We start from the raw sequence: 25,052 nt of genomic DNA, 5'->3' as shown, positions 1-25,052 counted from the left end.
ATTTTGATCAACATTATTGGCACTCAGAAGAAGTATTTCCGCTATCCTATAAATCATTGGGGTATTGTTTCGGATTTTTTGAATATAAAATAGTCAATTTTACTGATTTAAGTAATCTATTTTCCTGATTTCTACAATGCATGTATTGTTTTAATTTTGAAAGACGCAATAGATCAAAGTTTGTATACACAAAGTATGTGTGCTTCCCCCGATGCTTCCGCATAGGAATATGATTCAGCTTTGTTTGTACCATGTATCAGTTTTTCCTTTCCAAAAATCCTTACGAGGATTAATATGACAATGCACTACCACTCAAACTTATTAAAAGAGGGACTGACCTGCCCAAAATAGGCAGCATTGTTACCATGGTTACGTTTTATCATGCCATAGCCTCCCGAATGTTGCGTGATCAAGGACGTGCCTTTCACATTACGAGTGACTGTCTTTATTCGATAGCAAAGTGTTACACGTAAACCGATTATCACTATGTCTACTGGATCATGCTTTTGAGTTCTTCACCACGATCGAAATGATCACAACACAAATTCTATGGCATGTACTTCCAATTCCAAAAGGGGCATGATCCAGTTATCAGGGGGTTATGTAACCACTTCGATGGCGAATAACACCATAGCCGGGTTTTGCTGCTGATATTTTGTTTGGGGTGATAGAGGGGTGGGGTTGCTTTGATCTATGGCATTAGCTTTTGAAAATATATTAAGCATATTTTGCCAGTCTTGTTTATCTACTCTTTTCTATTTTCTATTTTAGAAACATTACCTTATTTTATGCATGAATTATGTCATGGAGGCTGCCACATGAATGCTTCTTTTAGATGGCCTTGATATTTATGCATATTTTACTTTGCAGTGTTTTGCGTTGTATGCTGGGAAGAGCCGACACTTACTTTACCCTGGTTGGCACTTAATATTACCAGACTGCTAATCCTTATGCAATAAGGCGAATAGCTAGAAGTTACTTGAATATCATACAACATTGACGGCAAATCTGCAAAATACAATGATTGTACAATCACATGTGTAATTTAGGAAGACAGGTTAGGTAACCCAAAATGCCTAGATAACGCAAAACTAAAAACATAACACTTGTTTTTTACATTAGCCATAATTCTAATTCTAATTCTTTTATTAAAATAGCCCTGATCCTTATACTTTTTACCCTAGCCCCTTACCCTAAGCAAACCTCAAAAAGGCCTTAAATTTTTAGTTGTTTCTGGGAAAAAGTGTATATCTTCAATACGAAAGGTTAAAATTTCAAATGATGGACAGCGTTTCCTCCCAGCTACATACACTTTAAGTACATATCATTATCTTTAAAGTTTACTTCGAGGACTGTTAATGTCAAAAATATCAGTTTTTAATAATTTGCCATACAATTTGTATTATGAATTTCAAAAGATCAAAATTATTTGATATCAGAAGGACATTCCTCGTATTCAGAATGCAATTCGATACGATATGTCCAACAAAAAAAAATCTGATTCCTTAAGGATTGCTCTTTGCTCAATTTATTTGCACAGTTTTTGCTTGTTCCTTAAATGACAAAATCTGAATTTTGGTGAATATGTATTCTGATTTAGCAAATCAATGGTAGTCTCTTTAATATCGAACCAGGAATCTGCAATATTGTCTATAGCAGGCACTGGGCTGAACAAACAAGTTTACCGAACAACGTTTTAATAATGTTGCAAAGAAACCTCAACATGAAAGCAATGATGTGATTTTGTCAATGCTGCGCCACTGAATAAACTATATAAATTCGACGAGATAATTATTACATTAAAATGCGCATATAGACCTGTATATATACATGCATAAAGCTATTTACAGCAACAATATTCTCCATGGCTGCATTTGCCCCTCAGTCAGAAAAGTTTTCGTTCCTTATTTAACTCAAAACTGTCTTTTGGGAATCTATGGAAGACGTAAACAAACAGGGCATAGTATCATGCCGAAAAGGGTTAGTGCTTGCTTTGTATGTTATCCAGACGAAAATGTGTTGCACATTGACATGTTTACAAGATAATACTACTAGTGATAGGACCATTTGTTGATTCAGCTTAAAACAGAGATGCACCACCAGAGTACCTTTTTAATATATGCATGTAGTATGTTTCATGGACGTAAAGTTCACTGTTGTCCCGATAGATGAAAATGATGATAGCGTTGTTATTATTGATAATGATGTGATTTAGCTATATCAAGCTGCTCAAGTCAGTCATTTGTGTGCTAAATGGGGTGAGAAATGATGTCCCACAAGATAAGCTTGTGTCATAACGCTTTAACTTCTGCCTGACTTGGAGTGATTAGTTAATGTGATTAGATTTTGTCCCAAGGTAGCCAATATATAATAGGTAGTATATTATATGGTAGTACATGTATTAAAACATGGCATGCTGTTTTTTTTCTTTGAACAAGTTCATTAGGAATGTTGATTTCAACCAACAAGACAAGACCACCAGGTGGCTGAAAGAAGCCATCTGGATCCGCCGAAAAAGACATGACACTCTAAACAAGGACGAGGGGGCCTACGCACTAAACAACATATTTGAACAACTCACCACGCCCTCTACGGTGCATCCTGTTGCCTATAAAAGTGAGCAGTCAGATGTGATGAGTACATCAGTTGGGATGCTGGTTGTTCCGTCTTCTGAAGTACTGGAGAACAACAGCCCGTGTTAAAATTGAAATATTAACATGACTGTAAGCATCCTCGACAAATCTAAACGTTTATTTGCATATCTTACTATTTAGATTGGTAGCCCAAGATACATACAGACTTAACAAGATACAGACTTTTAGTAAGAGTTGTCATGTGCGTCACACGGAATTGGTTTCATAATTTTAGCCTTACGGTTAGCTCGATAATCAATAATTTACATTTTACAAAAACAATGCCACATTAAATTTATAAATCTCACTATTGAATTGCATTCATTGATCCCTTCCATTGCGCATAGATTGCGAAGAAGTATGATACCAACAGCACAGTGCCTTTGCTTTTTATCTGCCAGGTGCTATTGTTAATAATAATCTGTGATGTATATATAGTGCTATGTTACTCGTGGAAACTACTGCAATAACATCCTGAAACAGAGGGGGAAATAACATTTCCCACAATGCTTTGCGACCTTCAAACAAGAGCAAACGAATGCTTGATCGCCGTAGGGCAAGCCCGTGGGTCATAACAAAGAGGAAACACCGTAGTGTTGCATGCCAACTGGGGTTACCAACATGTGGCGAAGACGTTTGCAGCATATTGGAACAAGTTTATGTTTCTGAAATTTATGCCGTGAGTAAAGATTTACCTTTATGGAAATTGTTGTTGTTGAAAATGTGGTTTGTTTTTCTGCACGGTTTTTGACATTTTCATGGTACTCTCTGTGAACAACAATCACAAGCCCTTTAATATTTCAACAGGCTTCTTCACAATAACGACGATTTTGTTTACGCATCTGCATGAGTACAAATTATTGATTGTTATAAATTAACACACTCGCACCAGGTATCTTTTGTACAGAAAAACAAAGTGCCGGTAATAAAGAGACAAATTACATTATAAAAGAATACACTATAATTATTATGTTTAACCTTAAATGTTACATCCACTATTGCTAGGGAATTATAAGGCTCCCGCAAGTGTTTATCAAAGCTAAGTACACTCTATTCCCGTCTTCATAATGCCGTGTAAGGGGACATGTTATTTGGAAACTCTCATGTCTTGAGTTTTATTAAATATATGTGTAGTATATAATATTGACATAATTTACACCTCGATAATCCAGGGCAGCCACACTTGATGCGAATATTACCTGTATGTACCGTAGCTAAGAGCTGCTAAGCTGTTTTAGGTCACTTTAATGGTAAGATTAAAAAAGATACCTAAATAATATTTAAGCTACTTAGACTTTTCACGGCCTTTCTAGCATTTTAGACTAGAATAAGGAATTCTCAGACGCTGCTTGGTATCATAAATATATCAATGATAGTGTCATTGTAAAATGATGTCATATGTTTGATCGACATTGGCCTGAGTCACAACTATGAGGAAATACTAAAGATTGACAGGTGGCTACGTTGTCATAAGGTTAAATACCACTTATTATGTATTACACTGGTTTCAATGGGAAAATGGCTAATTTCGGGTGGAATTTTCTTATATTCAGAACCCTCACAGTTAAATGCCACTAATATCAGGTGAAACTATATTATTTAGATGCCAAATGATCAAAAACTCAACATAGGTTGACCTGAGACTTCTTGTTTTAACGCACTGAACCGTAATCACGTTAAAATGGCAGTGCGCCCTCGAAGCTGAAAGTTACAATATGGTAGGGCGAATATTTACTAAAAACCGAAGCCGTACGTATGAATTTTGGTACTATTACAACAAAAATGTCATATAATGAGAGAAAATATACCATTTTGAAGCATCAAACCCTAAAAAGTACTTTTTTGGCTATATAACTTGATTAATATCAGCGATTTTAATGCAGTCTTTTCAGATGCCATGCAAACATGTATCGCCCAGGCCTATTAGTGGTACATAAGGCAGAATGTTTAATAAAATTTTACATTTATGGAACTTAGCACTGAAAATGTGATTAATTTCTATGTCGCTATCTGGATAGAACAATCACATGCCCTTTAATGTTTCAACAGGTTTCTTCACATATGTTGCTTACTCATTTGCATGGGTATAATTGATTGTTATAAATTAACATAATCGTAACAGGTGCCCTTTAGAAAAGGGTGTTTTGCTTTTGGGAAAAATAATATCCAATATCCCAAAAAGAAGACAGACAACTTACATTATAAAAGAATACACTGATAATGTTTTATACCCTTAAATGTTACATCCACTGTTGCTGGGGAATTATAAGGTTCCCGCAAGTGTTTATCAAAGCTAAGTAAACTCTATTCCCGTCTTCGTAATATCGTGTAAAGAGATATGTTATTTTAAAACTCTTACGGCTTCACTGCTTTGAGTTTTATTAAATGTATTATACATGTAGTATATTAACACATTTACACCTTGATAATCCAGGGCAGTCACACTTGATGCTAATATTACTTTGACGTAAGAAGCTGAGAGCTGCAAAGCTGTTTAAGGTCAATATAATGGTAAGATTAAAAAGATACCCAACATTTACTTAGTATTTTTACCGCCTTACTAGCATTTAACTTACCAATTAAAACCATCCGTTTTATTAGACTAGAAGAAGGAATTCTTAGTCGGTACTTGGTAACATCAATATCAATGATAATGAAATTATAAACATTGGGAACCTTGCAGTGCAAATGTAAAATGAGGTCACGTAATCGATATGCTACTTACCTACAGCATCGGCACAGCATACGGTAATTGCAATACTCAATTATTGTATTATCCTTCTTCCCGCCAAAATGAAAAGCAGACGACGCGATTAAAACATCGTTAAAATATTTTAAAAATATACTAGTAATCAATCCACAAGTTTCTTGACTAACATTGATTCATTTTCGTGACGAATGTATTCAATCAAGTAAAACTGTGCTTTATTCCGGGGTTTTATTGGATTAAAAATTCTTGGTATAGCTCTGGAAATTATGTAGATACCAGATGAGTTCTGGACTCGTTTCGTCATGTTCGCCTCAATGCTAAATTAAATTGGAGTGCTGGTTTGAAGTTCCCTACAAGGTCGTAATTCTATTATATTTCATATTATATGATTTTATTTTACGGTTGAAAAACAAGAACTCGGAATGTATCCGAAATTGAAATCAGGTGTAGTAATACACAAGAAACTCTAGCCAAAAGCATAGTATAGGTATATACAAAACACTGTAATACACAGTGTCATCGCCCCGATATCTTCATGGCAGAAATCGCCATGGTTGGTTGAATTCACGTGTATCGATCCCGGGTATTTATTTTAGTGTCTCTGCTGACAAAGTAATTATTAGCCAGGCGATGTCGGTGTGTAATATACTTCGATGTGAGACGCAGTGCAGTATGCACTAAATATTAAACTCAGTTCGTTAAGTGTAAAATACCACCAACAGGTCTGAATTTGATAAATGTTTTATTTTTTGTTTGAACCAATAATTTCCTGCTCATTCTGTAATATGTGACATGAAAACACATTTGTAAACTATGCTTTAAAATAACCTTTTTGCAACACACACCACACTTAAACTAATTGTATGGGCCTATTATACACGGATAAGATATCAGTCAATAGAGAGTTGATGGCGGAAAGGAACCAATCAAATAGAACAAGACGGTTATATAGTTTTCATAATTTGCGGTCATTGAATCAGAATTCGAATTAGAACTTTAAGGTAGTCATGGTAGTACGATAAAGCGAAGATATAGCAAATAGTTAACTAACTCTTTAACAGTTTATGTATAAAAAGGCAAGGGGTTTCTAATCAGTTACCTTGGGGTTTCTGTGAGCCGTTAACTCCCTCCCCACCTCCTCCCCGCCTTGGATCAACATAGGAATTTAAGATACAAGATAACTTTAAATCCATGATAAGGGTATGAGGCAATATTGCAAAGTTTTTAATATACCGGTAGAGCAAAACTGGGAGTATTTATAAGAAAATGACATAACATTAATAAAATGTAACCTAGCTAAGAGGGTTTTAGCATCACAGCCTGACACTACTTGTCATTAGTAATTGTCAAGATAATGATAGTAGCACAGTTTGACTAGCTAATTTAACTGACTATTGTACAATAAAGTCAGTAGTATAGTGCTTATATATATTTTGATATTTAGCTTAGTGACATTAGAAGCTTTTAGTCACATCAAAATAGTTTCCAATTTGCTAGTTCTAGTGGTTAGAATACGCAAGGTCGTATTTATTCAGCGTTGATATATTATTTGAAAACACATTATTTAGCTTGTTGTGTAATTGAAAAACGTCCAATCAGCTAGTGATTTTAATTAATGGCTGCGTTTATTAAAAGCAAACTACTCTTGTTTAATCAATTTTCAATAAAAATTTCCTATCAAGTGAATCAACTTTTATTGTTTATTATCAACACTGTATTAGGAAAGAAATGAATTGAAATTGACAAACCAATGTTGGTGCAATAGGTAAGTCGTGATACGTAAATTGTAACCTTTGCAAAAATCAGCGAAAATATATTTGAGTGAGGTCAGAAAAAGTATGAACAATTATTAAAGCAATAATAAAATATAAAGGTTTTCTTATCGCGGGCTTACAAGCTTTTAATAGCATCATAGATGTAGTTGATTATGTTTTTGCATTAATTTATTTGTATCGATACATAATATAAAATAACAAAAAGTATTTCTATAAAGCTTTTTCCTAGCTGGGCAATGGATGATCAAAGCGCTTTACAATGATAACGAAGGAAACATATATGTATACAAAAGGATCACTCACAAAATGATCTAAATAATGTGGCAGCTGGGGAAAGGCCAAAATACGCAGTGTATCATGGCAAAATTTCGACATCCAAAGCCCGCGTAATACGAATACAACACATGAACATGTGTGTTTAAATGTCAATATAATTATGTTATATGCGAATGTACACTAAACAGCAGTTTACAATAATTGTAGGAGATCTATTGATCACACGGAATCGTTCGTGAAGCTGTTTTCAGCATTATTATTATCACACTCGCGTTAAAATCCAATGGTGGCTAGGAAGGAGATTTCGACACTGGAGGTCAAAAATTAGACAAGCAAGAGCAACCGTTGGCGGCGCATTGTATTGTGAATCGCGAGAATTACGACAGTCACATTATTTTGACATAATGTGTCAAAAACACTCACTATTTTAGAAACAAAATGTGTGTTGAATTTAAAGATGGTAATATATAATACCAGGAGATTAACTCAGTGGTTCTGGTAAAGTATTCCAATATTTACGAGCTAGATTTGAAAAGGCTTTATAACCATATCTCGTGAAAGTCTTGTTACAAGTAAGCTGTGTTTGGTCCAATTTGTGAGCGTAAGATAGTGCCATAAGAAACTTATTCTATGGGACATATTGAACAGTTATGATATAGGTAAATTAATCAAATGGCCATTCAGACTCCGCTCAGTGTTGCTCACTATGCAGCCTTTCCGCCCAAGGTCAGAACTACTCAAGCGTGAGCTGATATGTTTAAAGAGAATGGTCTTACACCCAACCCTGTCTTATAGATGCAATTGAGTGGACAAAAGAGTGGGCACGATTAATCACGAAAGTACACGAAACTTAAAATCTTGATGAGAAGAAATATTGATTATGAGAACAAGCAGAGTGTCAAGTTAAATTTGCCATAGTTAAGGTTATTAATTATTTTAAACTGTTGTGATTTGGTAGTTCACAGCAGCTTACGAATGATATTGAGCTTTGGCAAAAACTGCATTGCTCAATTCATAGCGAGCGTGCAGAAGAATTTAAATATCACAGATATACTTTTATATGTGCTGCGGTTCTTGAGTTACGTTGTAAAGAGGGCTGAAACAACAACTCTTTTGTAATATGTAAATAACTCATTAACAACAATAAATTAAGCAAGTTTGCAAAGTATACGATTTGTAGAATGAACTTTTGCAAAACATCAAGGTGTTAATTTTCAATAATATATTGATCTAGATAATGAAAATCGATTTTAGGTTGCTTCGACCAACAATACCTCGTCTACCCTTAAACTGTAGTAGTCTTGTGTGCGCTTGGATGCATAACTCAGTATGCATGTAGAAATGAATGAATTAGTTTGAAATGAGTGGATGTATGATTGGATAAAATAAGATCCATGAGATACGAATTTCAATACGCTAGATGCTAGTATAAATGTCTAGCCCTGACAATATTCAAGTAAATCTATGAAGTAAAGTAAGTATGAGAAGATTTTTCTTTACTGTTTTCCCGAAACATTCAAAAATATAACATACATTTCATAGTGTTGACGTCATCCATTGTTCAGAAATCTGTCCGACACCCCCCCCACACACACACCCTCCCTACCCTCCACACCCACCCCCCTCACCCAACACCGTCCCCAAACAAGAACAACCCCAGACAAAGACACCCCTCACAACATGTTAATGATATGAATTCAGTATTAACTAGAGCCGCTGTGGCTCTCGAGCCACATATATCGTAGGTTTTTTCTGTGATGGCTGTTGTTACTCTGGATGGGGGCGGGGATGAGGTGGGGTTGGGGCTTGGTTGTTAGGATGTTGGTGGTTAGTTGTGCCTAATGCCCTACCAAAGGCTGATATCCTTCCCAAAACCTTTCCTATTGCACCACCAACTGCAAATTAGGTGTGTTTAGACGGTAGCCCACTTACAAGCAAGCCGGCAATTAAATTATGCCAGGGAAGTGAGACTAGGCTGCAAGGGAGTGTGTGTCCACACGGGACTTACTTGTAAGCCAACATGGTCTATGAGCCAACTCAAAAGTAAGAGTGACCTTCACTGGTAAATTATGCCATGATTATGCACAATCAGAATAGAATTGGGTCATCAAGGTCATGCTTACATGCGAGTTTACAAGCAAGTCTTGTTCACACTGGCCTTACATTCGAATGTACTTCGCTACCCCTGGGGGGGCACTTCAATATGAAATGGATATAGGTGTAGGGATGGCACTTTCGCAGTAAGGGCCATTCGGTGAGAGCAAAATGTAAACAATATGGGGTCATTGGGTGAGAACATGACTTTTGGAACCTTTGGGTGAGAGCCGAAACAGTGTCAAAAAACCTCAAAAATCAAATTTTTAGTTCAAAAAGGCTTCAAATTTCTTTGTTTTGTCAAATAATAGGTAACAAAATCAGTGATAAATGAAAATTGCTGTTCAAATTGAAAAATAAGGGTCTTTGGGTGACAGATCAAATGGAAAAATAAGGGGCCTTCGGGTGACAGAACATGTGTTCGTAAAAATATGGGGTTTTTGGGTAGAGCGACGATGAAAAAGGGGGTCTTAACAGCCCTACATAAGCGTGACCTCCAAAGTGGGAGTGCCCCCGGGCTCGCTACATGTAAGATATCTTACATGTAAAATCGTCACTTGTAACTTGCATGTAGCTACATGCGAGTGCGTTTAGACGGGCACTACATGCAAGTTTACATTTGAATGTAGTTACAAGCGACTTTACAAGCGATCGTCTGAACAAGCATATAGATGGGCGGTCGAGTGCCACAATAGCTTTGTTATTATATGGTTTACTTGGGGGCCAGAAACCAATCACTCCAGTGATGACCTATTATTAACTTGTTGCTTGTTTATAAATACCATTTTTTTTGTGGCTATATGCCCAAACCTGAGATATTTTCCCCAATATTCAGAACTTATGACTCTTATGAGTTCGTTCTGTCAATAAGAACTAGCGATCTTGATTGTACTTATCATTTCCCCCATTTCATTCTGATCAATAGGCCTACTGCTGAAAATTCTGATCAATTGACAATTTTTAGAATGATTCCCTCATGTTCCATTGGCATTCATCAGTTCAAACTTGGTTCAGAAGCTTACCTTTTCCACCAACACAACTCAAAATACACATCACGAATAGCAAAAATTACAAACACAAATAACCCAACAAATCTGTCCAAATCCATCAAAATATTATCCAGTTCGGATGTGAAGACATATTAACATTGTTGCAATACCTCTTTATCTCAAACAAAGGTTAAGTTGTTACATCAACTTACATCATAAAACTGGTTTCAAAAGACTTTTGACTGTTTGATACAATCAAGATAATTGCACTATGATCATTTTGTTCAGATATCTCCCCTTTCGCACTGAAACAATACCATAATATGTTTTGACAGAGAAAGTCACTGACCTGGTCAAGTTCATATTCATATATACCACAGTCCCTATAATCTGTGGGTATGTACAGTGACACCATCTCCGTAAAGGCTATCGTTCACCAGCATAATACCAATCATTGCTCAAATTTGACCTCATCTTTTGGAATATGAGTTTTTGTACCTAGCACATTCAAAGGTCATTCAATTATTGTACAGAAATATTGGGCAAAAGAACTGGTGCGATGGGGATTGATGTTAGTGTTACTACTAAATATTAAACAGACTCTCCCAATGGTCACCCATTCTTACAGGGCCTTCTCCTCTAAGGTTTACTATCTCCCGGGTACTATCTACATGTATACCCTGATGAGGCAAGCAAATGGTTAGTGACATATTCCTCAAGTACTAGTAATATCTGTCTTTAAAGCTCTTAAACAAACGTTTTGTAATGAGTCAATGGGGTAAGCCTACAGTACCACACGCTTACAACAACTAGGCACTTTACTCGACGTATAAATACCCAGTTTACTCGAGTTAAATACCCCCTCTCGCAATACAGCTAGTGTGAAAGTACCTTCGCATACTTACAACTGAACACCCCTTAGCTAGTGTGAACACCACTCCCTTCATTACAAAACAGCCACACCAATCCTGCCACTAATATAACAGCTCCTTTAAACAAACGTCCCATATTACGCACAATTAAGAATAACACAAACAGCACCCACTCACCTTACAGCAGCTATCACACAAGTCATCTACAAAACTTTCTGAGTTCAAAGTAACTAAATTATTTGGTTACAACTTCCTACAACCTTGAACTTGGTTCAAGTCCATTCAATCAATATCACATTACTTACTGCACTTACAACTCCTAAAATCCCTACTGGTATTTCACTTCTAGTAAACACCTTTCACTACTCCCTAGGGATCATTGTGCATTCACAACCTTATCAATCCATATGTTAATACTCTCTCCATTAATCTCCATCAACTGAAAACAAACAATTTGGCCAAGTTCAACTAAACAAACTTACCAATTCCCACTGCAAATTCCAATTAATATTAACCCTTGAAACTCCACAAAAACCAGTCCAAACATTCATTAACACCACATTCATTAAGGGATGGGTTTATATGTGTGTAAATGGAGGAGAAATGGGAGGATTTTGGCATGTTTGCTGTGATTGTTTGCCTAGCAATATTGATCACAAGTACACAATTGATGGTGCATATCAAGGACCAAACTCGATAGTTTTATATTTGAGCACGATCACTTCTGTAAGGTCATGGGAAATTATGTAAATCGGCTTTTATATTTGATGTTGCATATCGGCTCACGCACTTTTTTTTTGTACCCAGTATTTCACAAAGTCCCTGTACTCTGATGACCCTATGACTTTTTGCTGGTATGTTGAGCACTTTAAACAATTAATTATAGTACTTACCTCCTACTTTAGGAACATGCGTATGCCTTAATGTATGTCGACCATGTCAACAACCCAGTGTAGTTTTACATGGTTGGAAAAGTCTATTTCCTTTCGCTATTTTGCCAATCATAATTCATAAATTGTCCAACTTTTTGACAAAAAGAGTTTTGCAACTATTCCGCCAGCAAGGAAACACAAATTTATGTGTATCCAGTGCGTCCTTTACGTTTAAATAGTTCAGTTTATTGTCAAGTTGTGCCTCTATACGCCATATTTACGGAATTGATGATACAAGCTGATACGGAATTTTTGAACCCAAATTTCTTGAAATATACATTACCTTTTTAACTTCTCGCCACGAAATTGGATTCATAAGAAGGTCAAATACAAGCCTTCCATTATGGCTGGTATCATCATCTCGATTGGTGTCTTGTGTTAGTATTATTCCATATTTTGCTGGTAGAAGTTCAATGAAACCCTCCATAATTCACGAGTACTGTCACTTGTGTTATAAACTCGATGTGTTTACTATATTGTCGCTCGGGTCCGCGACTAATCGCAGGGACCGGTCTATCATTAGCTATTCTATACACTTTTCAATAGCCTTATTGTGATGTGTGGGAGTTTTAAAAGCCGAGCCATGAACAAAATATACTGCGAGCCCCCGGCGGGGCATCAACTTTAGAGATGACGGTATGTGCCTGTCAATATATGCCCCTCTTTTGAAGCCGACTATACCCGATGACCAGGCACCTTCAGTTTTCAAAATATTATACCCAATTACCCCTTTTTCATTTTGATTGTACATAATGACCCTTTTTTTTAAATAAAAAAACCCCAACGTTTTGTACTGATATGCGCCTACTTCGCGACGCTTGTAGGCACATATACCCATCAATTCTAAAGTTGAGTGCCCTGGGGCGAGTGCATACTGCGGGCCAATGAACAATGAGATAGTGGTTTTTCTGATATCGCTTTGAGGAACTGTTGAAGTATAAATCAGCCAACGAGTAGGTGTGTCCAAATTGCACATCTTGAATTGAGACCAAGACATGCTGTTATTTCAATTGTTATACCGTTCCGGTTGGTTTATTACCTACCATTGCCTACGAGATGCAGTTCTAAGGTGACAGAGGGACAGGTCTGCAATTCGATTCCACAACCATTCATACCTTTCATCTGTTTTATTGTATTATCGTGCGAATTGCTCCGTGGTACCTTACGGGTACCTGAATTTTATTTGAATGAAGATGACTCTGTCATGCTCGACGTCATATTGCATAATTTCTATACAGTATATGCAATAAACCAACCAGAACAGTATAACAATTGAAATAATAGGCAGTTCTAAGATAGGTTAAGAAGAATATAACGTCACAATTCTGTATTATTATTCAAGGTTGTAACGTGTGTCTATGCTGTCATGTAGGCCTACCTGGCAACAGACACGCCCCGGTACAAACAGATGAAATTTGTAGAAAAGCGTGATTATGACAAAAACATTAAAAATGATACTTTGAGGTATTGTTTTTTTAATTTTTGTATGGCAGATCATACATACACATGTGCTGAGGTCAAAAAGGTCAAAATTTTGTTTTTGACCCCTGACTCACCTGTCATTCCAAACAACCCCTTAAATCATCAACTCCTCCCAAAACACATTTTTCTACCCTGTCACGCTCCACTACACAAATCGCAATTGAAAAAACAATTCAATATCCATTAATTACTACACCACAATTTATCGAAACCTAATACCATGTACCCAAGCACTCACACTATTTCACTGAAAATGAAGTAAGCTCGTGGCCACGTACAAATTCAAGTATCGTAGGAGGATAGCTTCCCTACGATAAATAACGAAATTCTTGATCAATATGTACTTGGTTATACCATGGAGGTATATAAATAAATGGAGAATGATCTAGCCAAGCATCTTTTGTACTACGTTGGTTATGACCAATTATTGTTGAATAGGCAATTTCAGGGGATATTGATTATGTTAAGCTGATTACATTGTTAAGTCTGTTTCACTGGTCATTTATTTCATTGGGGTGCTAAATGCAGTTACTTATAATGTTTATTGGAAAGTGCTCATGTTTCAGGAAATTTAATATCAAAATGTCATTTTCGCCAAAAAATTGCATTGAAATCAGTCTGTTTGAATAAAATAACCACCCTATCTGTAGGCCTATATCTGTGGTCATATTGTGACCCCCTACATTTTGGTCATGATTCTTGAAAAATTAAATTAGGCTATGACCCCTATTTTTCTTTCCAAAAGTTATGACCCCCCCGTATAGGCCTATTTGGAACCCCCTCCAAAGAAAATGATGGCCCCTAATTAATTATAGTAATAATCATTTAGGCCTAAATACTGATAATTATTTATTATAAAATGAGAAGTTTAATGATGATGAAAAGATTTTAGCTGAATTCCGAAGTACTTCCGGTAAATTTTACTCGCTCTTAACTCAATTGGCCCAAATTGGCCCAACATAATTTTTTTTTCACAATCGGAAGGTAAAAACGTTTTGCTTTCATTTGCACTATATTTGAACTCCCTCAGACCCCCTTAAAAGCTTAATATATGAACATGAAAACTAAGTATATTTGTCAAGTTACGGCACAACTAGTGTTGAAAACAGTTTCATAACTTGAGAACAGAACATCCAAATTTCATCGGGTTTTCGCACAATCATACATTGAAACTATAAGCTATCAAAACTGGCGACTTTGAACAGCTAATTGACTAGCTGACGTCATTATACAGTCTCTTTTACAAGCCTTCCGGTACGGGTCAATGTAGGGTCAATTCCTATGAGGACATTTTGGGAGTAACGATCAATGAACCATGGTAGAGTCTCATAACCATCGTGGAGATCAATAGCTTGGCTGAAGTGGCTAGTCATTCAAGTTTGGTGACTCATTGAATAGAGGTAATCGGATAATCTCCACTTAAGAGATTAGAATTCTGGCGATCATTCTCCATTTATTTATATACCTCCATGGTTATACGAGTTCATACCTTAGGTTAAATGATCAAATAGTGGTTATATAGACTGTCCTTTGTTTGTGTCTATACGTTATTGATTCCATTAAACTGGTGGCACTTTGAGTTTATTTTGCTACAGTCAATAATCACCCTGGGTGAAAATGTTTCACAACCACCTGTCCCTCAATACTATCGAGGTTAAGTTTTCCCTGCGGAGTGCTATGCGGAGTGCTATTTAGATGGTTATAATAAGATCGCATGCCAGATAGTAAACCGGGAACTATATAGTTCTCGGTGTCGTAACTTTATCGTCTACCACTCATGTTGCTATACTTTACTTGGGAATTACCTGAATAACACTTCGCATAGCGATGCGCATAGAAATCTTAATTTCGATGGTGCTTCGTGAGTGCAAGTCGGTTTAAAATATCAAAGGTAATTAGTTGCTGTATATCGATGGATGGTTCACATCAGAGATGCACAATTTTGACAAAATTGGACACTTTCCGTGAAAGTTAGGTATAATTGGTTTCTGCTTTACATGTACAATGGAGCAATGAGCTGGTATTATAGTTTCAGTTGGGTGAACGATTATAAAGCGAACGCTAGAGAACAATTCTGTGTGAGCTTTTGTTTACGAAATGAGACAATACTCTGCTTATTGTTAACCAGCGTTCTTGAAAATGAGAAGCATGGTGGTTTGCAGACTTAACACGGTTTGGAAATAATTTCTTCATATTTTTTGGTGTTATCTGTCGTTTACATATCCTTCCTAAAACACCAAAGTACGTATATTTCCAAACACCTAAATTAGCTAACAATTTAGGACATGTTACAAAACTATATTTTCTAGAATTTCAGAAGAGTACTTTTAATATTGGCCGGTTATTTGCCACACAGCGACGTTAACTAGGCAATGTACTATTACCTATAACATACACTAAAACACCAAAGTACGAATATTTCCAAACATCTAAATTAGCTAAAAATTTAGGACATGTTACAAAACTATATTTTCTGGAATTTTAGAAGAGTACTTTTAATATTGGCCGGTTATTTTTCACACAGCGACGTTAACTAGGCAATTACCCATACTTCTAACATACGCTATTTGTAGAGGTTACGCGTCAATGGTAAGAGCACTGTGTATTGTGTATAGGAAAACGGACAGTAACTGCAGTATGCTTTTTTTACAGTTATATAGAGAGTATTAGCATACCGAGGCCCAGTGGACACATGTCCGTATTAAAGATCCAACATTTTGCATGCATTTTCTCTTTAAAAATCATACAATGCTTTAAAAACAAACACACATACCTCCAGAGAGAAGCAACGATTAATAATATACTCATGTCATGATTTTTCTAACATTTAATACTGAAAGCTCCAGTTAACTATCTAAACAAGCACGCCACGATGTTTTCCATGTTTCAACTAAATTAAGATTTACAACGGTAATTAGCCACTAACTAGCTACATTTTGTTGCTGTTTATTTCAATAAAATGCATTGATGCAAAAATTTGACCCGACATTAAACATAATGCACTTAATAGCAGAGTGTGTTTGCTATAATCGTTGTCGCATCATATTTTACTCACAGAACTTCATAACAGTGTATAATGGATCAAATTCTCTCTCTCTATTTCTAGAAAATATTGCAATGATGTCATTTTGAAAAAGGACCAGCTGAAAACGTTTGAAGGTACGTTGTTATTATTCATATCTTTTTTCTTTTTTTTGCATGTTTTTAACAACACGAGGTAGTTGGTTGAAATATTTACTTTCCTACATGTACGTGCAGCAATATCGTGTGGACGGTATAGGCATATCATACTAAGCAATCGCTAGGAGTGTAGCGTTTTCTTGTGACGTAACTTCAGTCCTCATTAAAGTTGTTATCCTAAAAACCAAAATTATAATCAGGACCTGAGCTGTATCTATACTAGAAATTTCAATTGAATGAACACAGCTGACAACAGCTGTACGCTATTCGACCGAGATTGTTTAACGCGAACGCACGACCATGGATACAGTAATGAAAATACTAACCAATCACGAATGAGTTGACATGTTTGGATTCACTCCCGCGTTACGCACACGCAGGCGCTGATCACACAATGTACGCGGAGAATAATTACGCTGTTGACAGCTGTGTTCATTCAATTTCAAGTATAGATATACTGGGCTATTAGCGATCACTAGATATTTCGTGATCAGGGGGAATGGGCCAGGGGAAGGGGCAGTCTCAGGACCTGTGTGATCACATGGTTTGTGCCCTAGTTACTAGACTACATATGTCATATCACGAGGTCTCTGATTAAAAGCTACAGACGATCAGCAATCAGCAATTACATAGGAACTTGTACAAAAAATAAAAGTGTAAATTGCAATTAACATTTTCAGTAAATCCCATAAGCCTTTGCGAGCATACCTGATTTGACGTCACGCCGATCTGCGCCGATGCGCACATCGTTTATCGAACATCGTTACTGCGCATTGTAAGTCGGCGTGACGTCAAATAAGGAAATCTCAGGTGTACTCGCAAAGCTTTATGGGATTTACCGAAAAATCAATCTATCTACAGTGTCGACTGATAGCGTACGTACGCTGAAAATGGCTTCCGAATTCGACAGCCTCATTCGAGGTAATATAAGCACGGCCGTAATTTTATTCCATTCTCATTTGATGTCAGAATTTTCCTTAAATTGGTATTTTGATGAATTTTAAGATGTTCTGGTTCGACAAATCACTGATATTCCCTTTAATTTATTATTATATTATTTTCGTTTTATATTATCATGATTATTTATATATTATCAATTTATCATGTTCACGTGGTGTGTGGGTTGGGTATATTTGGGTATGGGAGTGTGTGCTATGTTGGTGTGGGTGCTAGACTGTAAAGTGACGTGTGGGGGAGAGTTGTGTTGGATGGTTTTTTTTGGTAAAATGTCGTTTATCATTACAAAAGAAATCTCATGTACAACAATATCAATCATATCACAGTAATTATCATGTGACAATAGAATTGCATAATACTAGAACTACTTATTGTACACCAATAATTAACAGAATACCAACGTATTTGCCGGCGTATTTGGACCAAAATGGATGTCTCAAACAGTAGCCTTGACTGTGTTATGTGAATGCCTAGTTTCTGAGCATAATAAACAATTACCATCATTGTATATATCGCAAGCTTTCCCCGGGAAGCTTTCATTGACATGTTTATTCAGGGACTCTTTATATGAAATGACCTTTCTATAACTAGCAAAGAAGCACTCATAGTCTTCACCTGTAAAGAATTGCATACATTTGGTCAATTCTCATTCTCTAATTTAATTCCTATCTCTTGACGTCAGTTTGTATTTTGTGCGTAGATGTTATACAAATTTAAACTGCCTCCTGAGACGCTCTGTTAAACCACTGTGCCCGAGGTGATATAAATAGTGCTATAAATTACAGCTATTATTCTGAGGAGCGCTATAGCTCAGAATGAAAATTGATGGCACTAAGGGCCAATGATTTGGTCACGTGAAGTACTTTTTACCATGAGCAGGAATCTTTTACCCGCAACTGGGGGGGTGGGGTGGTGTGAGGGGATGTGTGCGTATGGGGGGGGGGGGGGTATGTGAGGGCAACTGTTTCTGTCGCTGTTGTGGTTACTTAAAGGGGTATTTGGTGATAGCATTCTCTTTTTAGGGCACGTTCAATAGATATCCACGAAAAGTTACGCATAACAAATGTTGTATTTTCGGGTTGGTGACAGCCCGAAAGTAGACATTTAACAGTATCTTTGTCAAATGATCAAATTTGCAAGAAAGCTTATGAGCACAATCATGATGCATTCGATTTCCAGGTTTTTGATGTTATTAAAATCGCAACTTTTTTTGGGTATTTTGGGGGATGAGGCTGTAGATCACGACGTTTTCCTTTAAGAATGTACATTTGCATAGAATTAATAAAAGTCAGGAATTCAGGAAATTGGTCAGCGTATTTTAGTATTCCATAAGACGTCCGTGCAAGAAGGGGACTATTTTCATATTGTGATTTCTAAGGTTCCGTGCGTGATGGGACATATGTAAGTTAAAGCCGGTGATATTACCTGTTCGTGACCGACCACATCGACCGGTTTGCTTGACCTGTTTTGTAAAATTGCTTGTAGTTTTACCTGGTCAAAATTGGTGTTAATTAAACTGCTAAAATTGACCTCGCTGTCTTTGACAATTTAGAAAAATCACTGGAGAGGGATAATTCATGATGGATGAATATTTTGTTTACTCCATGAATATACCAATTACCCCTATAACTGCTCAATTATTTCGGCTATCTTCGTAATTTCTTCAATCGTCATTTTGTTTATAATAGCATATAAATCTACAACTGTCTTGGTTTATCATTACCTTCGCCCATGACAATATGGCATTGTCCACTAACACTCCGAAATGACATACATTTTAGCCCGTGATATGACCTGCTCATTCAATTTGAATTTGATTCCCTCCCTTTCACATGTTCGAGTTTAGTTTTTTTGTAACGTTTTGTCATCTTCCCCTTGTTCCATACCCTATATTAAATTTGCGCTTTGAAATTGCATCCTCCGTTTGCATTTGCCCCACTGTGGGCTTTAATGACCAGCTGTTTGAGCATTTTTAATACTCAATATACAGTATTACTCAATCACAATATTTGGACAAAAGAAAGGCAGCGTCTCTTGTTGTTGATCCAGGCAACGCAATTACCTTAATGAATGATTGCTTGTGTTCCATATTCATAGTTACCTGTACTGGGACTTTTGTATAGGGACAGAAAATGGGCACTAATGAGCGTATGATGGGGACACGATAAAGTAGAGCATCGCATCGTGATTGGTCAACGTCGAACAGTCACAGAAGTGAAGTCCGCATTACGCTATTGGTCCGTCTTAAGTTTCCAGGAATTATTCTTGACAATTGGGTACTAATGAGCGTGTGACGGTGACACAACGAAGTACGGCATCGTATCGTGATTGGTCAATACCGGACAGTCACAGAAATGAAATCCTCATTACGCGATTGGTCCGTCTTAAGTTTTTAGGAATTATTCATGACAGTTTGAGTCCCCAAGGGAATTCTCTTATGTCTCTAAAAAGAGCAGTTTACAGGTTTGGGCAATATATGACCTAGATTGGAATTCAGTTACATCAGATGACTTTGTTCAGTACTGCTTTCCAGAAAGTGACCGTCGCCTATGGCAATTGGTTGTCAATTTTTATTAAGGGGGTACTACACCCATTGATTTTTTTTTGCATTTTTTTGCATTTTGTGAAGAAATTACAAAAAAATTGGACAAAGTGGTATGCAAAATGAAGGGCAAATCTTCTCGTTTTATTGGTGGCATCGGTATCAACGTAGCTTACATGCTTTTAAAAGTAGAAGCCAAAAGGTGGTACATCACTGATGATTTAAATTCACTTCATTTTGGAAAGCTTAATATCAACGGATTTCGTTAAAATTTTGGATATGTGTTGCTAACACGTTAGGGAAATAAAGTTGATATGTAAAATGGGAATAAGTGGTTCCTGATTTCTTTTATGACTTCATGAACTTGGTGCTCCACAACTATCAAAAAAAGGAACTGGTTAAAATGCTTCTATTTTCAATGTTGAGCTATATTTTGTATTTTTAACTTGCGACATTATTTCACTGAAACTTAATTAAGCCATAGGTAACAGGTTACCACAACCATACTACAGCAATGTTGAAAAAATTGTATTTCTTGTCACCTATACCACCATATTGGGTAGTTTTCCGTAAGCTTAGCTTTTGTGATTTTGGTAACTATTTTATATTTATTTGTGAAATCCATCTCAACTAGGCATTCTAAATTGTACTCACCATTTACATCCCAAGGTATATTAGTATATCCACCTTGCACTTCTCGATATATATCCAGTTAAAGACAGAATATCAAAATTATTCCTCATTATGATACATTTTGTATCACAGACTCTCACATGTGTATTCAAAATTGATGCTTAAATTTGACCTGAACCAATTGACCTATAACCTGACATACGGTGACCTAATAGCCTTTTCTTCTCCTAACAACACATCAATAACAACATCAATATCAAATTGACTAATGACTATGCATCTATTGTGTAAGTGTTTATTTAATTTATTCAGTGTTATATATTTTGCAAGCACCACTAGATTTTCTATAGAGAGTATAACAAAGGATTTAATGTATTCTATTCATGTACCCTACTTGAACATGTTGAAAAGAATAAATTATGGTTTGTTATGAAACACGCATCTGAGTTACCAGGATACGGTAAACAAAAAATATATAGGGCTAAAATGACTTACTATACAATGGTTTAAAAACACCTTTTTATTTATTTTTTAAATTTTTTTAATTTCACATGATCCGTGCATATATCGCCTCGCTATAAATGAAAAAATATTTTTTTAGACCAATCAAACCAATATATGGGTGTAGTACGCCCTTAAGATAAATAAGACAAAATACGCGGATTTAGGGTTTCTCTACCGGAAGTCAATTTGTGCCGAAATTCCTTCCCACAATGCAATAAGCGTTTTGCATAACAATAGATACAGTTCGGAAGTTAATCAATATTCTTTGTTATGTAATACCCATATTGCATTGTGGGAAGGAATTTCGGCATAAATTGACTTCCGGTAGAGAAACCCTAAATCCGCGTATTCCTTACATCCGTCTTTACCATGTTGCCAGAATTGTTATAGAAAAGCCCAATGCAATGCACAGTGGCGGATTTAACCTGAACAGCTTGGCTTTCTCTTATGACTTTCAAAATCCTTTCTGGGCTTATATTTCCAGAGTCTTCAGAATATGCAGTGAATATGCAGTGAATAACCCAGTTTTTTCGCCAGCCCATAGGGCTGGTATCTAATTCTGAGATGGGATTTGTGTACACTAAAGATTAGCTAAGATTATAGCCTTCTTCTATTGGTATGAATTATTTGTTTTACTTCTTGTGGTGGAAATGTTTTTGATGTCTGCTAATTCGATTTGCAAGGAAAAGAAAGTATGTTTTGCCGTTTCAACGAAAGAAAACGATTGAGTACTGCCAAAGTTATGTTTGAATTAATTATGACTTAAAAAGTTATCATAGGTTAGGCCTACACATATAAACATAAACTTGTTCAGCAATCAGCATATCAAAAAAAATGACAAAAAAGTAATTAGTGGGGAATGATCACTGGAACAAGGTCATGTCAGTGGACTACTGAGCATAGCATGATGTTTGGTTGCCTGTGAGTGCATAATTGATATGTTGATAACAGATCTAATAATGTTGTAGAATCAAAATCTTCATTGATTATATGGACCACATTGAAGTCAAAGTAATTATCTATCCTATCCTGTATCGTTTTATGGATAAAATTGACTCAAAATGTTATTGATGATATTATTGCTATCTTTAACATCAGTTTTGTCTTTTCAACGGGAAAAATCCGATGGAAAATAAAGTTTTTAGGGGCTAGCTATAATATTGAACAATATATCCCATATTTTGACATGCACTTATAGAAAATAAATAAATTATTGTCTTACTTTATAAATTATAAATACTGTAAAATGACACATAACTAAAGTGAGGCCACTTTCTATCTTTTTTATTTGATTCATAAAATTACATTAAACAAAATGATTGAAGACTGAGAAAACACATAGTGCAGACTATTACAGAATGTAGTAGGTAAGATGCCATGTCCATAGCTTTGCAGGAGTTTCGGGCTAACAATCAACACAAAAAAAAAAAATACAGTTTAAAAGTGAAGATTGTAGTGAATGATCAGTCCTTTATCATGTGCTTGCCACTATCTACTTTATAGTAAACTATACATTGCGAAATAATATAAAATCATTTTAAAATAAAATGTGCATGTAAGTTGAGTTTACATAGCGAATTAACTAACAACTGCAGTGTATTTTTTGATTTTAATAATAAGCATGGGTAAAAAGCAGTAAAGACAAAAATACAGAACAATTTGGAGTAATGAATTAAAGAGTTGACAGGAGATATAGAAGTTAATGTTTTTTGCTGTTCCAGTGTGCATGTTCTCACCATTGATGGTTGGTGAACTGTCATGTAACATGGATGTAAGCGTGATCCTAAAAATGCCTTTCACGGTGACCCAAACTATTTACAAGACCTCTTCAATTTTTTTCTTTTTCTGTGTGGTGGTAGATATTGATGAGAAAGTAAAATCCCGAAAATTTGAGCTTCATACTCCATTTCGTTTTCCCGTGGCATCAATTTGAAATTTAGGGGGGTCAGCGTAAAAAATGTGTCGCAATGCGAAAGACAACGTTTGGAGGTCCATAAATGTATAAAGGGAACCCTTTACAACTTTGAAAAGTATGTATCCTGGGGTACTTATTTGTGTAGAATTCAAATCTGGCATCAGAAAACTTGTAACTCCTTTACTTTAAAAGATATAGGGCCCTCAAAATGCAACTTCGTCCATCCAGGGCCAACTTTGGGGGGGTCAGAACTCCAAAAGTAAAAATAATTTTATTGTCCATTTTTTGCCAGTCAGAGCCCTTTGGTAGGGCATTACTCTTATCCAATATTGAGCCTATTAGAATACTTTTAGCTGAGATATTACCTATGCAAAACCCCAATTGTACATTTTTTGTACATTTTGACCCCCCTGAAAACCAATGTCAGACATTTTGCCCCACCATCAACTTCAGGTATGTTGAAGATATGTCCTTGGAGAACATTTCTGAGAGATATTGGCTTTGGGACTCGATGGCTTCAGCACATCAGTTAGGTTTGCATTCTCCATAGAGTTGTACGTAAGTCATTATACATGCGAAATCAAAAATGTAGTTACAAGTTTTCTGATGCCAGATTTGAATTTTACATAAATAAGTACCCCAGGATACATACTTTTCAAAGTTGTAAAGGGTTTCCTTTATACATTTATGGACCTCCAAACGTTGTCTTTCGCGTTGCGACACAGTTTTACGCTGACCCCCCTAAATTTCAAATTGATGCCACGGGAAAACGAAATGGAGTATGAAGCTCCAATTTTCGGGATTTTACTTTCTCATCAATATCTACCACCACACAGAAAAAGAAAAAAATTGAAGAGGTGCTGCGGTGCACATCCCTGGAGTTGACATGGAATGGGTCTTCTGCATTGAGGCTGGCCTTCCCTTTCAAAGGGAATTTTTATTAAATATGTTTTTCTTCACATGTAGTTCGACGAGTACTCATTCAGCCTTGTTTTATTTTACTAGAGGCATTATGAGCCAGTTTGCAATTAAGTAAGATTAGTGCAATCAGATCTTTAACCTGTAGGCATTTTGCAATCACCCACATTGCACCTGGGAACTTAAAAACACCTCCATAAAAATCCACTCTTCCCTGGATTTTATTTTCCTATCTCCACCACTGCTCAATACTCAGTTGTTAAGATATGGTGATAACAGATATTGAACTCCCAGACATGTGAAAAGTACCTAAGAGTTTAACAATTCTGCACTTTCGTGGGTAGTCGTCTAGCCTACAGTATTACAAAAACATCCGACATATTGCTTTCGAAGCTTATCTACCAAACTAAATATTCAACTCACCCAAAACACTGGTTTTTATTAAATTATTAAGTTATAAGCATCCATTAAGTATTATAGTTTGGAGAATATTGTGCTTGCATTTTTAATATGTCTTAATTTTAATAGGTTATTAAAATTTAAAATAGGAACTAGTTATGGTAAGTGCTCCCGTAGGAATCTTTAGCATTTCTCATTCATATTTAGTTATTTGGGTCAATTGACATAAATTGGTTATTAC

The 25,052-nt window shown here is 36.1% G+C and overlaps 1 protein-coding gene across 2 annotated transcripts in view; it reads left to right on the top strand.

The window, feature by feature from the left end:
- LOC140166107 (synaptotagmin-5-like) overlaps positions 1–25,052 on the top strand; it is a 218,228-nt gene that overhangs the window by 62,018 nt on the left and 131,158 nt on the right. The window contains exon 2 of one of the 2 annotated variants that reach the window (XM_072189493.1): positions 16,870–16,922. The exons of the other annotated variant lie outside the window; for it this stretch is intronic. The gene's annotated coding sequence lies outside the window, so the exon portion shown is untranslated. The remainder of the gene's footprint in view (positions 1–16,869; positions 16,923–25,052) is intronic. 2 annotated transcript variants of the gene reach the window in all.

This window comes from Amphiura filiformis, chromosome 12 (assembly GCF_039555335.1).
Source record: "Amphiura filiformis chromosome 12, Afil_fr2py, whole genome shotgun sequence".
NCBI classification, from domain to species: domain Eukaryota; kingdom Metazoa; phylum Echinodermata; class Ophiuroidea; order Amphilepidida; family Amphiuridae; genus Amphiura; species Amphiura filiformis.
Note: the sequence above shows the minus strand (reverse complement) of the source record. Positions and strands in the feature narration are given on the sequence as shown.